A 12,946-nucleotide genomic window follows, 5' to 3' on the forward strand; every position below is an offset into this window, starting at 1 on the left:
ACACTTGGAATGTTTATAACACTAATAAATAACAAATGCTTGAGGTGATGGATACCCCATTTATCTTCGCATGATTATTACACATTGTATACCTCTATCAAAATATCTCATATACTCCATAAATATATACACCTACTAGGTACCCATAAAAATTTTAAAATGTGTGCATCAAAATACACTATGAGCAGAGTAAAAATGCAACCTATGGAATGGGAGAAAATATTTGCAAATCACATATCTGATAAGAGAGTAATATGAAGAATATATAGAGAATACATACAACTCAGCAACAACAAAAACCTGATTCCAAAATGGATGAAGGACTAAAATAGACAACTCTCCAAAGAAGATATACAAATGGCCAATAAGCACATGAAAAGATGCCCAAAATCGTTAGGAAAATGCAAATTAAAACTACATTGAGACCCAATAAGATGGCTACTATCAAACAAACAGAAAACCACAAATGTTGGCAAGGATGTAGAGAAGTTAAAACTTCTGTGCACTGTTGGTGGGAATGTAAAGTGGTATAGCTACTGTGGAAAACAGTGTAGCAGTTCATCAAAAAATTAAAAGCAAAATGACCATATGATCCAGCATTTCCATTTCCAGTATATGCACCCAAAAGAATTAAAAACACGGTCTCAAAGAGATATTTGTACACCTATGTCATAGCTTTATTCACAAAATCTAAACAGTGGAAGCAATTCAAGTCTCCACTGATGAATGTATTTATGACTGTATTCAATTCCAATGAACTATACACTTAAAATGGTTAAAGTGATAAATTTTATGTTATGTGTGTTTTACCACAGTAAAAACAATTGAAAAAAAAAGGACCAGGGATTCTTGGAGAAATCACTGATAAAGTGGCATTTTTAAATTCTGACAAAATAAATTTTTAAAACCACCCATTAAACATGAGAGAGGGGTTGTTTATACTCACAAAACATATCCATAAGGCAGATATATAGTCAAACTTTTATGCATCTCATAACAGCAGTGAAATAACAGACCAAGTAGTATATTACTACTATATAAGTAGTAATGGATGAAACCACAATTATGATGAAGACTTCAAAGCATGTCAATTAATAACATCCATAATCATGATGACAATAGTAAGTACAGTATACTAGGTCCTAATTAAATTCCAGGTACTTTAATAGAACTTCAATTTTTAAGAATCATTTCAGGCATCAAGACAGATTTGACACAACAGCCTTAGCTTTCCAACCCCTGCTCAAGATCATTGTCTTATTTCCTTTTCTTCATTGCATGTAATCCTGTGTCAGCCCATTCTCACATTGTTATAAAGAAATAATTGAAGCTGGGTAATTTATAAAGAAAAGAGGTTTTATTTGGCTCATAGTTCTGCAGCTGTACAGGAAGCACGGTGCCGACATCTGCTTTTGGTGAAGGCCTCAGAAAGCTTACAATCATGGCAGAAGGTGAAGGGCAGCCAGCGTGTCACATGGTGAGGGAGAGGAAGAAAGAGTGAGGAGGTGCCATGCTGTTTTTAACCAACCAAATCTCAGGTAAACTCCAAGTGAGAACTCACTCATTATCGCGAGGGCAGCACCAAGCCATTCATGAGGGATCCGCCCTCAAGACCCAACACCTCCCACCAGGCCCCACCTCCAAATTGGGAATCATATTTCAACATGAGATTTGGAGGGGACAAATATCCAAATCATATCAATCCCTAAATGAGCTGAAGGACATCTAACATCAGCACATCTGCAACCCATTCACAGCATACCAGTTGGAAGTTCTACCATAGAACACTGGAGCCCCAGAAACTTGTGGTGACAGGTTCCTGTATTTTCTTTTCTTTTCTTTCTTTCTTTATTTACTTTTTGAGATGGATTTTCGCTCTTGTTGCCCAGGCTGGAGTACAGTGGTGCGATCACGGCTCACTGCAACCTCCGCCTCCTGGGTTCAAGTGATTCTCTTGCCTCAGCCTCCCGAGTAGCTGGGATTGCAGGCATGTGCCACCATGCCCGGCCAATTTTGTATTTTTAGTAGAGACGGGGTTTCTCCATGTTGGTCAGGCTGATCTTGAACTCCCAACTTCAGGTGATCCACCTGCCTTGGCCTCCCAAAGTGCTGGGATTACAGGCGTGAGCCACTGCTCCAGGCCGGTTTCTGTATTTTCATGGCATTTCTTTTTCACCAGTAGAAAATATGCTTTTAACCCATCCTGCTACTTTCCTGCTCCCGGGGTTCTTGCACCATTTAGGAAGACCAGTATGTTGCTTCACTGAGGGTGAGGTGATCAAGAACCCTGCATTTGAAATTATGGCAACAAGCCTCAAAGTTGACATATCCATGAAGCAAATGTTCAAAGTGTACTACTGCTGGAGCAGCCCTAGAAAAGCAAATGGATTCTGGACTTTGCTATTTAAAAGGATGAAGGAAAATTATTCATGCAACCACTGCACCCCAGGTACCGAAGTAATTCACTCATTTCAATCATGATGTCTGTGTAACACTGGCTATAATTGAATCACCACCTGACTAGGCTTACCTTAATCCACTGTTACTCTCAAAGAGCATTCTTCTACAGCAACTAACGCCAAAAATTAATTGGGGAGATGGTAGCATCCATGACCCATGTATCTCTCAAGTCCAATGGTGGCCTTCTCTGTAATTCCCACAGCTTATGGGGCTGCTTTTGAATGACGACTTTCACAGGGACCTGGAGCTGTCACAGTAAAAGCCTAAAATCTACAGGATATTCATGCCTACTATGTTCCTGTAAAATGGGAAACTAACCACTGGATGCTTCAAAGGTCTCAGTAGATCTGTAAAGCAATTTCAGAACCAAACTTTGTTTATCCACTGACCAGGAGATTATGGGGTAATTCTGAATCCCAGGACTGAAAGGGAGCTCACAGCCACTTTCCAGTGACGCCCAAAGATCTGAATATGTCCCTTCCCCTAGGCCACAGTTATCTGGTTAAGGCTCTATTTGAGGAAGAAAGGAAAACTTTTCATCAGGTGTATTTGTGGGATTTTAGTACCATCATAGCCCATGGGTAGGTAGCTTCTCCTTCCTTCAAAGGGCTCTGATTTGCCCCCTAATTCATGTATGGAGTTGGCCTGCACTTCTCCCGAAAGTAGATCTCCAGCCACTTTGAGGCTTATGTGCACCAGATCTGGAGACGTTTTTAGTAAAATATCAAGTGAAGTCTTAATGGATTGCTCAACAATTTTATTCCTAGAAAACAAGTCATTAATTACCCACACCTAAGCATTATCGTTGGCCAGATCACCCATTCATTGAATTTAACAACATTTAATCTGCCTTTAATATATGCCAGGCACTCTTCTAAGTGCTTTGTGATGCATTAAGGAGAAAAGCAGACCAAAATACGTTCTGGCATAACAAATTAGGTAGGTAAATATAAGATGAAAAAGGCTATGGAAAAATAAAAGCAGCATAAGGGGGACTCAAAATTGAAGTCAGATTGTAACTTTAAATCATGCTTTTAACATGCTGACTCTGCTGCTTCTTCAGTTAAATTCTTTTCCTCTGATGGTGCCTTCAGGGCTGCCCCAGGCCTCTGCCATCTTATAATTCACTCTTGGTAATAGAAAACAAGGAATTTAAGGTGAATTGTTGTGTCTCCAGGAACACCCTACCTACAGTAACTTGCCAGGTTTAGCATGCTTTTTAATTGATAAGGCACTTCACTAAAGTGGGCTCATGGTCCAAGTGAACCAGCCAGTATCTTAATTGAATTTACTAGAAAAGTCATATGTAAAAAAAGTTTAGGTTTACTAAGCTAAGCTTTTCAATTAAACTAGACTCTTTACTGCCCAAAGAGGAGAAGATGAACAGAGAATAAGTGTTTTATTATTACAACCTTTGCACCGGTGTGATAGAAACTGCCCTCCAAATATAACAGGATTGAATCCTCTCAACCATGGCCATATTGACGATATCATATCTTTGAGGTATGTATCCATCAGGAAGTTTCAGAGAATCCAAGGTGAAAAAGATACTATCATCTATCACCCCATGTCTTCCATGTAGACTAGTAATGCAGGCCTGTAATTATAAATGGTGGAAATGACTATGTAAAAGCATAGTACACTTTAATGGGCTCTGCACCTCCTCACTCTGGCTCTAATCTTCAAGTCACTCCATCTTCTTCAGTGATTCCCAACATGGTTGGCACACGGGCAACACCAGGGGTACTTTGTAAAAATAATTATGCCCAGATTGCATTTTAAGCCAACTAAATCAGAGTCTCTGGGGATGGGGCCTAGGTCTCTGCTGAGAAGCTCTGTGCTGAATACTACATAGAATGTCCATAAACCTCTGTAGTAAAGGTTGAGAGAGTGAAAGGGGTTGAATGAGAAAGGAATGTGGCAGTAAGTAGACTATCATTTTTTCCCTGCTTCCTCTGTCACTTTCCAAGCTCACTATTTCATCTGTACCTTTGTTAAAAATGAATTTCTTTCTCATTTTCAGGCTCTACTATCCAAATCATACCCAGCATTTACTGGAAAACTCAAATCCCACAACCCACTCCATTCATTCTCTCCCAACAATTTTCTGGCATACAGCATTTTCTGTCACACAGTTTTTCTTCCTGTTGTTCTCAGAACATCCTAATAACATTAAAATACCAAATATACTATACAACTTAGAACTTACTTATGTACATGTTCTACATGATTTTCTAATCATTTTCTTTTGGGAGTCCTGCCATTTCAGTAAGAAAACAGGCTACTTTTGATAAAAAACAAATATGTTTTCTCATATTTTCTAGATTTCCTAGCACACCCAATAGACTTCTGGGCATAAAAATTATCACTAAAGGAAGGTTTCGAAGAAACTAATGACAAGTGCAACATGGAAACAAATTACCTCGTCCACATGTTTACAGCTCATGGGCTTCACTGAGCATGGCTTGATGTTTAAGGTGCCTGGCTGCATGTAATACTCAACTTCTAACCAGTCACCGTTATAAGGCAAGAGACCTAAAACAACCATGGAGAAATTTGAGTGTCATTATCTATTAATTGAGGTTATGTTAAATTTCACGTTACTTTGACATTGTAATACCCTAAAATAGCTTTTAGTAGATCCAAGGTACATTTCGCACATGTTTAAACAGACACCTTGTAAATCTGTCAGAAAGGAAGTTTATAATCCTTTAGGCATTGATTCTCCTTTACTGATTTAACAAAGTTAAATGGAGAAAGTGTGAACTTTTCATCACAGCCAATCTAAGGGAGAAGCACAGGATTTATTAAACAATTGGTCATGTTCACAACTCCTTAGTGAGAGGCAGTCAAGTACACAGGTAAGAGCAAAAGTTGGAACCTGGCTACCTGCGTTAAAATCTTGACAGTGTCACTTACTCGATTTGCAACCTTAGTCAAGGCGCTTAATCTCTCTGTTCCTCGGTTTCTTCATCTATAAAATGAGAAGCACAATAATAGTCCTCACGACATAAAAGTGTTGTGATAATTAATTGGTATATTTAGAGCTCAGAGAATAATGCCTGGCACTAGTAACCACCAAATAAATGTTGATTGGTATTAGTGGTAGAAATAATTATGTAAAAGCATAGTACACTGTAACTGGCTCTGCACCTCCTTACTCTGGCTCTAACCTGATACTAGGAAATATTGCTACTGTAAGAATGAATCAATTCCCTAGGTGTTTTGTTCAGTTGATAAACTCTTTTATTTATTTATTTATTTATTTATTTATTTATTTATTGAGATAGAGTTTCACTCCTGTTGCCCAGGCTGGAGTGCAATGGTGCAATCTCAGCTCACAGCAACCTCCACCTCCTGGGTTCAAGTGATTCTCCTGCCTCAGCCTCCCAAGTAGCTGGGATTACAGGCGCCTGCCATCATCACGCCCGGTTAATTTTTTGTATTTTTTTTTTTTTTTTTTTTTTTAGTAGAGACGGGGTTTCACCATGTTGGCCAGGCTGGTCTCAAACTCCTGACCCAAGAAGATCCACCCGCCTCGACCTCCCAAAGTGCTGGGATTACAGGGGTAAGCCACTGCGCCTAGCTTGAACTCTTAGATAGGTATATTACGTGTTACAGTTATAAACAAGTAGTTTCAAATAGAATTTTACAATAAGTTAAAAGTGAGTTGCAGGATATAAATGTCAAGGATCTGGAGGAACTAGAAATTTCAAACACTGCAGGTGGGAGTGGAAATGGTCACACCATGTTGGAAAACTGGCAACATCCGCAATGTTAAACATTTCCTTAACTTACTATCCAACATTATAAATGACACAAGACACACGTCTGGGACCATTTCTCTTTTAATATACATACCTTTCTTTGGTGTGACTTTATATAATATCTGGGGGATGATAACTTCAAAATATGTACACCTCCAGCATTAACCAATCTCAGATTCAATTATCCACATGTCTACGCAAGTTTAATATGTCTAAAGCTGAGTTCTTGCTATTCTTCTTATGCACCCAATTTGGCTCCTCTCAGTTCTCCACGTCTCAAATTGGCAATTCCATCCTTACCACTTCTCAAACAAAAAACTTTGCAGTTACTGGCAGGAATAAGTGACATCAGCAAGATAGCGGAGTAGGAGTTCCAGCCTTTTTTCCTCCAAAACAACAACAACAACAACAACAACAACAACAACTTGACGGTCATTCATGAATAAAAACAGCTCCAAAAGAGCACAAGAGTCCACTTAAGAAGCTATAGCAACACAGTTGAAGAAAAAAACTGAGAATACTTGCACAAAAAAGGTAGGAAGGACAGTTTCATTTTACCTGCATCATCCCATCCCCCAGTTGACACTGCTCAGCATGGAGAGAACATTCCCTAGCTCGTGAATTCCTCTTGCAGGGCAGGATGAACAACTGGCTCTCTCAGTCTTCAGGACACTGCCTGGGACTGATCTGCTCCAGTTTCACTCACTCAGAATGTTGAGAAAACTGCCAGCTGAATGCTTGGAGATGGTTAAGAACAAAGGAAATGGGTAGGGGATATCAGTGTCTGCCATGTAGGAGAAGCCACTGTGGTCCCCAGTAGCCTGCTTTGCACAGGACTCCAGCAGCCTTCTTTACTGAAGACCTTAACAGCCCTTGAAGCCTTTTACTGCTGAGGAAAATAAATCATGTCCACTCAGCACTGCTGCAGTGGACAACCAGTGCCTCGAGGGCTGCGAAGTTTTTCACCTTCGCAGTCTGCAGCTGCCAGAGTCTCCACCCTTCTTCCACCCCTTCTCCTAGAACATCCCCAGTGGCTGCTGCTGTGGACACCCCAGCCCAGTGACCCCACACATCCACCTTGCATGTGTGCACAATCAGCCTGGGCCTGTGCTACAGGCCCCAACCCACCACTACATGTGTGTCTGACTGACCCTGTTAGCTGTATGTGTTCATGCACAGCTGGCCCTGACTCCAGTTGCCAGCCCCTACCATCACATTTATGTCGGCAGCTGATTCCTGCAACATGTGTACACACCAAAAGCTCTCGTGGTCCTTGCAGCTGACCAACCCCTGTTGCCAGGCTGCACAGTCCTGCACATGCCTATAGCTGACCCATGGAACTGTGTGTGTACTGGCCACCATTTGCATTCCCCATGGCTATGCACGCACAAGAAACCAGCCCTGACTGCTGACTCATGTCTCCAGCCCTTACTGCCATGCTCACTTCCACAGCTAGCGCCTGTAGCAGTGTACATGCATGCTGCCAGCTCTGGTTATGTGCAGCTGTGCACATGCACACATCAACCCAACCTCCATCACAGGCCACCCATCATGCATGTGCCTGCAGATGGCTCCTGCAGCTGCACACATGCTGTCCAACAGCCCTGGCCCTGTAGCTATGTGTGTACTTGCAGCTGGGCCCACCAACTGGTGCCTGCCCTCACTACCATGCTTACACATGCAACAAGTCCCTGCAACCACGCACAGGCATGCTGCCAGACCCAACTCCTGTACCTGTGCACGTGCAAGCCACCGGCCCCCACCACCACATGAGTACCTGCAGTCAGGCCCTGCTGCCATGCATATGCCTGCAGCTGAACATGTGTACACCACCAGTCCTGGCCCCCGCCACTGCCTACCCTAGTCTCTTGCCACTGAACCCGAAGCTCCACTGAGAACCCAAACAGCCTTTAGAACCACCAAGGACCATGCAGTTACCAGAGTTGTAGACCCTAGCTGCCCAAGCCAATGAGACCCTGCATCCTCCCCTGAAACTCGAGTGCCCAACAGAAGGTTCCAGTATGTTTCGATCCTTTGAAGATACTGCTGTTACAGAGAATAATAGGACATGTATGAAGCAGAGAATTATTCCTCGTCTTCAATCTGATATTAAGCTGAACAACGGGGGCAGCTGTCAATCTCTGTATCTGGATTTTTGTCAGCACCACTGCCAGATACACCTATTTTATGCAGCTAGTTTGAAAATCAAAAAACTATCCTGAATCTACCCTGGTGGTGAGTTTTGCCTTTGGGTCAGGACTTTTTTTTCTGTAACATATTTGCTGATGTGTTATTGTTTCACCACTGGGCCTTGTGTTAGTCTGTTTTGCATTGCTGTAATGAAGTACCTGACTCTGGGTAATTTATAAAGAAAAGAGGCTTATTTGGCTCATGATTCTGAAGATTTTACAAGCATGGCACCAGCATCTGCTCAGCTTCCGGTGAGGTCTCAGGAAGCTTTTACTCATGGTAGAAGGTGAAGGGGGAGCAGGCATGTCACGTGGCAGGAGAGGGAGCAATACAAATGCCAGGTTATTTTAAACAATCAGCTCTCATATGAACTAATAAAGTGGGAACTCACTTACTACTGCAAGGATAGCATCAAGCCATTCACGAAGGATCTTCCCCCCATGACCTAAACACCTCCCACCAGGTCCCACATCCAGCATTGGGGATCACATTTCAACATGAGATTTGGAGAAGACAAACATCCAAACTATATCTGGCCTCTTCCATAGACTCTCTTGGCCTTTCTTTCAATCCCCTACAGCCCTTGCCCCACCACTGTGGTATTAAAAGCTTACAAAAGTAGCCCCATCCTATTAGTTCCCAAGCAATCCGAGCCCTCAATTATTTCTCTATCTGGTGGTTCAGAGAGTGGGGATCCCCAGTGAATGATCAGGTGATCCAGGACTGATCCAGCTACATTCCTCAACTGTCTGCCCAGTGGAGAACATCATAGACTTCTTCATTCTCCTTCCTGGCCTCATGCTTTAGAGAATGATCAGGGCATTCATCTTCCACCCCAGCAGGCTCACCTGCATTGCCTTTGGGCTGGGCTCTTGGCTCTGACCCTGAGGCCTTCTCCTTGGACACAGATGTCCTGGCCTTGTGGGTACATTGGATGCCACAAACACATGACTGCCTGCCCCTGGACCAAACCCTACATCATCTCACATTCTCAGTTCCTCCCAGGAAGAGGATCAGAGGGGCAAACAGGATCCTAGACAGCAGCCAAGGGGGCTTGGTCCCTTGCCACAACATTCCAAATATGACCTCATGGAGAGCAGACATTGAGTCTTACAAGCAGGGTGACCAGACTCGCAGAGATTTAGTGGGACCAACAGGCTGGAACTTCTAAGGGTTTGCTCCCTGGGCCCTGAGACTGGGAGACAGTCTTGCTGCAGGCTGTACCCCATGAGCTTTCCTCCAATTGCGATGCTGCTGGTGGCACACACAACAGTCACTATTGCCATCTGTTCCACTCAGCCACCTAGAGATCAGGCTGAACCTCAAGCCCTCTCCCAGTTCTGCAGAGCAATCCCCCAGGTCCCCCCAGGCTGGATTGACCCGAGCCCTGCCACCGGCCCTTTCTCAGCAGGTTCCCTCTGTGGCTGTCATGACAGCACACTCCCTCTCCCTGGCCACCAGAGTCCATCTGTAACAACTGCAGCTGCTTTTCCACTCACAACACCCCCTCCTACAGATATCAGGGGTCCTCTCATTAACCAAATCTTTCTTCTTCCCCTACCCACACAAACATACACCAATTCATGCCACATACCTCCAGCACTCGGAAATTCAGAAGAGCTCTGTGCTCCAGGGAAGGCTTCCAGGACACCCTGACAAGGGACTCCTGGCCTATTCCCTGATCCCTTTTTACATCTGACACTGCAGTGGGCCCCAGGCACAGATTCCCTGTGGGCAGTTAGAGGAGGAGCTTACAGGAACAGGTGAGTGCTGAGTAGGAGACAAGGTGTGCATGCAGGCTCAGCCAACAGGATTGCAACTCCCTCTACCAAAGAAATAGTATGGGATATGGGTTTTGTCATTACCTCCAGGGCAAAGGTTAACTCAGAAAAAACCAGACCGCCCAGACCCGCAGAGCTACAAGATGGCCTTCCCAGTTCCCAGAGACTGGCACCCAAAGATTTCTTTTTTCAAATTATGAACGTTAAAAATAAATGTCAGGGCACATGCAGCAAGAACCCCAATGTACACACCAGATATCATGGCTGGAAAGTGATTCCACTTATACTCTAGAAGTGCTCTCAATGCAGTTTTCCTGAAATGTCTTTTCTAAAGGGCTTTCCATGTGAACACCATGGCAAATCTGAGCACCGGTTAAAGCAGTTTTTGCTCAGATGTGATACAAAGCCTCACCCCAGACCCTCTGTTGTGTTTCTCATACTCCTTTTCCCACTTCCCTCTTCCATATGCTTTTGCTCATGGGAGTGCAGAGGGCAAAGACCAGCCTAAGAGCTCAAAGGCTGGCTTGGGTGTTCAGCTCCTGGTTCACCAGCTCTGGGAACATGGGCATGTCACCGTGCCCCTCTGCACCTGCCTCCCTCTTTGCCCCATGGGCGCAGCAGTACATAAGGGGGAAGCAACGTTCACAGTGCCTGTCAACATTTGAAACTGGCAGACTCATTTCTCTTCCACTTCCTAGTTTCTCACTTTCTATGACATTTCCAGGTAACAGCAACTCTCCACATTCATGCCACCTGGGAATCACTGCAGGTCCATTGTCAAATGTAGTAAAATGTCAGGTCATATTATCCTGGGAATCACAGCAAAATGGTTAAAGCTGAGGCTCTGCAGCCTCACACTGACACCTGCTTCCCTTACTCCCTTCCTGTGTCCCATGACCTCGTAGCCTTTCTTCTCTTTCCCTTATCAAAGCCTGAGGTGCAGTGGTGGCTGTGTCTCTTGCTGAAAGCCTTAGCAATACCCTCCCAAGGGCCTTCGGATGTAGTTCAGGGGAGTGACCAAGAGATGACGCTATTCTTGTTAGTGCAAGCCAGATAAGCTGGGAAAAAGAGCATTTCACCAAACAGCTTTGACAAAATTGGCCGTCTGTAGTTGAACAAACCATAAGAATGAGATAAATGGGCTTTCAGAATTATAAGAGGTGCCTGATCTTAAGCAAATAAGCCCCCATGAGGTTGTTACGTGCTTTTGATTCCTACAAACACTACAGCAGAGATGTGCAAACAGGACTGGAGACCCAGATACCCAGATAAGTTACAAGGGCCTTCTCCAGACACCAGTAAACACTGAGAGACAGTCAACCCCATGTTTTAAACTAGGCACCCTGTGGTTCAAGCAGGCTTTGGAGGGAGAAACCAACTGGGCTTAAATCCTGGCTCTTCAGGTTATGAGCTGGGTGACATTGGGCCGGTCACTCACACTCTCTCTTCCCAGCTTCTGGTGGCTGCCAGCAGTCTTTAGTGATCCTTGGCTTATAGGCATCACTCTAATTGCTGCTTCCATAATCACATGGCCTTCTCTCCTGTGTGTCTCTGTGTCTTTGTTCTTAGGAGAACAGCAGTCTCATTAGATTCATACCCTAATCCAGTATGACTTCATTTAAATGCAACTAATTACATTTTTAAAGACCCTATTTTCAAGTAAGGTCATATTCTGAGGTTCCAGGTGGACATTGACTTTGGGGTCACACTAATCAGCCCAGAGCAGTGCTTGACACATGGAAGTGGTTAGTAAACGAGTACTAGTCTTTTTTGTCTTTATTAGCTTTTAGCTTTACTTGTAGCTGTTCACATTGTGTCTTGGGGACATCAAATAGACATTCATCCTGCAGACTGCCATGGAGACCAAGTACAGCCATGCTTGTACAAGTGTCTGGTACATAGGAAGGGCTGCATACATGGAATTGGCTGTGGTCATATGCAAAACAGAAGCACCACTGCGAGTGCTCCTGCCCATGAAAACAACTGATATTTATCCAGCCTCGTCTGCACCTTGTTCATCTATTTGTTACCTGCCAGCCCTCAGTGGCATAGAAGGGGTAGCAGACACAGAAGGCTTAAGAAAAAGAAGAGAAAAAAGAAAACAGAAAGTAGGGGGCGTTCTACCCATCAGCATTGTTTCTGGTTTTGGAAAAGGTAGCCATTCTCTGACTTTGATGGTTGTACTCCAGCTGAAATCAACAGTGAGCCTTTCTGAAGCTCACGGCCTTCCTCTGCTGGTCCCCAGCTCTGTCTGTGTGTGCCTGTACCTTTGGTTTCCTACAGCCACTGAAGCAAGCATCTTGCTGCTGTGTCTCCTCACAAGTTCCTCCAGGAGGAAAACTTAAGGAGAAGAGCTTGGCCACATTCCTGCCCCCGCTCCATTCCTTCCTGTGACTTTGCCTTTTCCCCCGCCAGAGAGAAGGCTTGGAATGCTTTGTGCTGTTTCCTGTCCCTGCTTCCTGATAACTCCCCAAACCGGGCCCATTTATTCCCCACTTGGAAGTTCAGCCCTGCCAGTGAGGCTCCAGAGCCAGGCATTCTTTGTAGTGGGAAGAATTTTGAATCCCAGCCCAAAGATAATCTGTTTGCTTCTCTTTTTGTTATTTAAGTTCTTATCAGGTAGATATAAAGGGAAATGTACATGTACTTATTGAAGTTGGGTAGTGCCTATATGGGAATTTGTTATACTTTTGAATTTGGTATATATTTGAAATTTTCCATAATAAAATTTAAAATATTAACCCCACT

Source organism: Pan paniscus, chromosome X (genome assembly GCF_029289425.2).
Source record: "Pan paniscus chromosome X, NHGRI_mPanPan1-v2.0_pri, whole genome shotgun sequence".
Taxonomy (NCBI): Eukaryota; Metazoa; Chordata; class Mammalia; order Primates; family Hominidae; genus Pan; species Pan paniscus.